We start from the raw sequence: 6,479 nt of genomic DNA, 5'->3' as shown, positions 1-6,479 counted from the left end.
TGGTTCTGACTAGACGAGTGTTTCTCGTGAATGTTTGGCGGAAGATGATCATAGATTGAAGCTCAGACGAGAATTTGCCATGTAAATAACGATAAAGCAGAGCCATGCTCGCAACTTCTCTTCTGTGGGAAAGAGGTTGCAGGGAAGAGAAAAGGACATCCCCCCACTAAGCTACGAAGTTTATTTTGAACTCTGCAGGATCAGCTGCTTCTAGCAGCTCCAGCCCAGATGTGGCAACAGTACTCCATCATTGGCTGTACCTGGCTTTTATGTAGGTAGAGAATTGCTTCGGGAGATATTTACCGCAACGGTTGAATGATCCTACCATTTTCCCAGCGACCGTGGAAACGGATTTGATATATGTGTTCCATTTCAGATCGGGAGAAAAGTTTTACCCTAGAAGCATGTGAAAATATAAAGTCTTCTCTAGATGGGAGCTGCTCATTTGAATCAACTACAAAAAAATGTATGACAGGATCCCCCAAGCATAGACAATATAATTCTTACAAATGTATAAAATGCTGAGCAGGATCATCGATATGATTGAAAATACAATGAGAAAATGGAGAATTCAACTGACAGCTGATGGAGAACACATACCAGAAATTAACATACAAAGAGACATTTTCCAGGAAGATTTACTATCACTATACTGTTCATCATAACCATGATGCCCTTGAACAATATACTAAGAAAGAGGTAAGCCGGATACAAGTTCTCTAATACAAAGGAAATTAATGAAGCACCTGATGTCCATGAACGATCTTCAACTATTTGCAAGGAGCGAAAAGGAACTAGAGACACTAAAAATCATTACCAATATCTTCAGTCAGGATATTAAAATATATTGGAATGGAAAACTGCGAAACTAGCAGGCATAAGAAAGGAAAACTGGAGACGACATAAGGCAAGGGACTACCCAACAAAACGTAAATAAGCATACTATGGGAACAAAACGCCTATAAAGACTTGGGAATTCTGGAAGCAGACACCATCAAAGCAACAGAAATGCAAGAGAGAAATGAATACCTCAGGCGAACAAGACAACTCCCAAAAACGAAATTATATAGCGAAAATCTAATAAGAGGTATAAATACCTGGCCAGTAAGACTAGTAAGATACTCTGAACCGTTCATAGGGTGGACTAAAGAAGAACTGAGTTCGATCTGAAGACCAGGAAACTAATGGCCATGCACAATGCACTACAGCCAAAGGATGATGTTGACCGACTCTACGTGAAAAGAAAAGAAAGCGGGATAGGACTAATTTTTATAGAAGACTGTGTGAGTTGTACAAAAAAGAACTAGAAAAATACATAATGCAAAATACTGAAAGGATAATTATGGCAGACACAGAAAAAATGAACAAAACAGAAAATAGAGAGATAAAAGATAAAACGAGAAAAGAAAAATAGGAAGAGAAACAACTACGAATAACAACGGAAGATTCATAAGAATGACAAAGGATATGAATAACGAAAACACTTGGACATGGATGCGAAAAGGATACGTAAGCCGAGAAACTGAATCCCTAATAACTGCAGCACGAGATAACTCAATAAGAACCAACCACAAAGATCAAGCAAAGATCCACAAAACACAAGAAAACAGTAAATGCAGACTCTGTGAACAAAAGGACGAAACGATAAACCATATAATAAGTGAATGCAGCAAACTTACCCCAAAGGAATGCAAGAACATGCACAACCAAGTGGAAGGGGTAATACACTGGGAATTATGGGAACAACTGTATTTCGAACGCACAGAAAAATTGTGCAAGCACAAGCCGGCGAAAGTACTAGAAGACGAGAATCACAAAATCCTATGGACATAAACATACAACCGGATAAACCCATCAAAGCAAGAAGATCGGATGACGTATAACTAACAAGGAAGTAAAGCCCTGTCAAATCGTGGACTTTGGTGTCCCAGCTGATCATAGGGTGATTATCAAAGTAAAGGATAGACATAGAGCTAGCCAGAAAACTGAAAGCGATATAGATGATGAAGAAAGTCAAGATATCATTTATAATAGAAGGAGCACCAGGAACAATTCCGAAAAACTTTGAAAAAATAATCGGAGAAATTGGAATCAGAGGAATGGCTGCAAAGATACAACGAATAACGATAATGAAAACACCTGAAATATTACGGAAACCCTTCAATGTCGAGATTAATACAAACGAGTAACATGCGGGGGCCAGACAAACTGCTGCAGAATAAAAACATGAAGAAGCATTTCATAGAACCAAGAACATTGGAGCTGTATGTCTACAAGTTCTCTATCCCCTCCCCGATTCCCTCTCATTGCATCATCACCGCCTCACAAAAGAGTGATGCCAAATCGTCAAAAAGGGTCAAGGAGGACGGAAAGGCCGAGGAGAGAGCGCTGACCAGACCTTCGCTGGACAAGTGCCAGGAGAAATGGGACCTTGAAGAGGCTTATTGTCACCCAAATTCCAGTGGAGACCAATGGCTACTGCCAGCTAAAACTCAATGGTAAGCGGCTGCTGCGATAACAAAAATTTATTTTCAAATGTTATCGAAAGAGGTGGGGGTGTAATGGAAATTTGGGGAGACTTGTTGCCACTCACCTTCCAGGGAACACCACAAGTTGTTTTCAAATAGAGATCTTTTATGACCTGTGTGAAAGCTCCTTGTGAGCCAGTAATAATATCTTTGCATGAAGAAGTGTAGTGCTCTGAATTCGAAAAGGGGAAATTGCTGAAAGCAAAAGAATATAATAAAAAAAGTTAAAAAAGAAGGAATTGTGATTATAGATAAAACATTTAATCTGAAATTAAGAAAATAATGCAAAACAATACAAGAGACGACTACAGTTGATTATTAGGTCAACATTGAACGAGACAAACTATATATCCGGAGTAAATACATGGGTAAAAGCTATACTCTGATATGGGGCGTTTATTATTCAATGGAAAAGACATTTGCAGAATATAGACAGACAAGAGAAATGATACAATGAATGAAGCTCTTCACTAAAAAAGATGTCGATAAAATTTATGCAAAGAGAGAGGCACGAAGATTAATAGGTGTAGAACAATGTGTAAAGGAAGAAGCAAATATTCTGAAAGTTTGCATTTTGAACTGTAAGTTAAATAAATAAAAGCATGTTTCAAAATTTGAAAAATCTCAAGAGTAAATTGCCTTAAATACGTTTGCTCCTAATAAGGAACAAAGGTATTTAAGACAATAAATAAACAAAAAGCAAAGGATAAGTGAATTGGGATAAAAAAAAATGCATTGTCAGTGTAATAGAAAACTACCGTAGGTTGTACACAAGGAAAAAACCTATCAATAGTTGTTAAAGTATTGCCCAAAGTTTGGAGCAGAAGCCCTAATATGTGCCGCACAGGAGCAAGCGCTCAGGACAAATTATATGAAGTATGATACCATATTGATAACGAATGACATATGTGTCGAGTGTATGAGCAGAAGTGTAAGAAAGACACCTTTTCAGTAGTTGTGAGAAATAAGCTCAAAAGGAGCAAAAAAAAAAGGCGACATAATATTGCGAGAAACGTCCATAGGGATATATGCAAGACAAGGTTTATATCCAGTATAAAAATGTGTATTAGTGTTTAAATCCAAGTTTTAAAAAGAAATATTTTAGATGTTTTCAATATTGCTATATGTTGTATTATGCCAGCCATGCCTATAATTCCAAGGGTCTGTTTCAGAAAGAGTAGTGGACAGTGATAATATGAAATTATTGTGCGATGTGAATAGCTGTGAAAATGTAATCGAAGTAAAAGAACAGATTTAGTCTTGGTGGTGAAAAAAAGGAACACAATGAAATAATTATTGATATAACAATGCCAGCTGATGGAAATTTACAGGGAAAAGAAAAAGAGAATGTCGAAAATGACCAATACTTGAAAAGGGGAATAAAAGAATTGTTGTACTTGAAAGAAAGTAGAAGTTTTATATGTTGTGATGAGAACCCTAGGCAGTGTGACAAAAGGATTTGACAAGTGGATTAAGAAAATATGGATCCATTGAAATGTTTGAGTACTTCAGAAAACTGACAGAATCTTGCCGAAAGTGCTAGGAGATCGTGAAAGGAAGATGTTGATAACCTATGACCAGTTGTTACGATTCATCTATCAGCAAGATATCGACAATTACAACAGCCACACAAAACATGCGATTAAAGAAATAATATTTTTAATATAAAATACTTAAATATTTATCTTATAGAATTTAAGTGACGGTAAACAAAACACGAATAAGGAATATAATACAAATTTATACACATATATATATATATATATATATATATATATATATATATATATACACATCTGTAGAAATATATTTTCTTATAATATATATCAACCCTTATTTAAGAAGCTCAATGGAATTATAGAGCAATATAGAGAATAAATGACAAAAAGTTATATTCCAAAATTCATGATGTTGACAATCTTATAATGTATACCTTTAATTCAGTTGACTTATACAATTCTTGACAGTATCTGTTTCGTAGCGCAAAATCAATGACTTAATTATTATATCAATCAGTGAATATATTATGCCCTTAACTCATCAGAAGAAATAGCAACAATCAATCCGTAAAATGGAATTGAAGTGTGATTTGACATTATTAAAATCCGAAAGTTGGAAGAGAGACTGTAAATACCTTTTTATTTTTCCATTACGCCACATTGAATTTTTATCAAACAAAGTCATTAAAGCCAACTATTCGTACCAACAATTTTAATTAACTTATGAATCTTCTATCAAAATATTCTATTAAATAATTAGTAAATTTATGTAAATTTATGAATTCTAATTTTTGTATACATACTTATGAAGAATCATATGAACAAATTATATACTATTGTACATGTTTGTATATACGAAACTAAACTAAGCTAAAACACCCAAAAATAACCCGATTGATCATTTTAATTAATTTATGAATCTTCTAGCAAAATGTTCTATTTAATAATTAATAAATTTATTAATTGTCATTTTTGTATACGTACTTATCAAAATAATATCAACAAATTATAACGTATTATACACGTTTGTATATACGAAACTAAACTAAGTTAAATGAAGTGATTGATTTAGCGCTACGAAACAGATCCTGTCCAGAATTATATGAGTCAACTGAATTAAGGGAATAAATTATAAGATGATCAACATCATGTATTTTGGAATAAAACGTTTTTTCATTTATTCCATAAATATATATATATATATATATATATATATATATATATATATATATATATATATATATATTACTTTTAAGGAACACCGAACGTAGTGCTATAATTAATTACTGAGGTTTTTATTTGTAGTTTTGACATAACCCAATAAAAAGAAACTTTCAAAAAGATCGAAATACACTTCTAAAGTATATTTCTCCTAAGAATATAATGTAGGCTTAGGAGAAATATACTTCAGAAGTGTATTTTGATCTTTTTGAACGGTTTATGTTTAAACTACAAACAAACAAAAAAATTTCAGCAACTACGTTCGGTGTTCTTTAAAAGTAATATAAAATTATGTACCCATATAAAACTTTATATATATATATATATATATATATATATATATATATATAATGACATACAGAGAATTCTTTAAAAAATAGTCCCGATTTTCTCCTTTCAAAAATGTACGTGTCATTTTACAGTCATTACTCTGATTATACTGATAGCACGTTAGAATTTGCATTAAAGTCGGTTATCTTTACGGATCCAAACACTTTCTTACAAACAATTTATAATCAGACCATGTACTGAATTCTACTGTCACATTTGCGTTATTGAATCTTTGTCTCATTGGTGCAGAAAACTATCGAGTGATTTGATTGGCTCTGCTCCTCCGTTTTCTTATTTGCAACATTTCTTTCACGGACGTAATGTTGTTAGTCTCAGTTTTTTTTAAATAAATACTATACGAAATGCGTTCTCCATAATTGTCTGATCTATTCTATATTTCATGTATTAGTTTTCATCGTTAACCTAGTGATATTAATCAATTCCTTGTTTTGATTGCTTATTGTCATGCAGCTGCCAATTTTAGAACCTTCTTTCCAAAATTTGCATGGTTTGTGGAACTATGTACGTGCTGACTCTATATACTTGGTATTTTATGACAAATGTCACCAGGGATCTTATCTGTGTGATAATTAACCTTTCGCCCTTGTTATCTTCTAATAGCAAGAGGCTTCCTGCGTTTCCTTGAGCGATTTCCATAAAAAATTCCACCTTCAGAAGCTTTTTTTACTTTAGCAAGAACAATTACACTTTATCCCTTTTGACTAATAATTTAACGATCTCCCTCACGATTTATCAAATCTTGCGCCAGAAATACGTTTTCATGCGGAAATTACTAGCAGTGGGCTCAGCGTCGATGTTGATTGAAAAAAAAATGTGCTTCGCATTCTCAATCATGGTAACTGAAATATAACCCAAATGACATGTTTTAAATGCGCCAACG

This window comes from Euprymna scolopes, chromosome 12 (assembly GCF_053919585.1).
Source record: "Euprymna scolopes isolate OS-2025 chromosome 12, ASM5391958v1, whole genome shotgun sequence".
In the NCBI taxonomy this organism is placed as follows: Eukaryota; Metazoa; Mollusca; class Cephalopoda; order Sepiida; family Sepiolidae; genus Euprymna; species Euprymna scolopes.
This window is presented reverse-complemented; position numbering follows the sequence as displayed.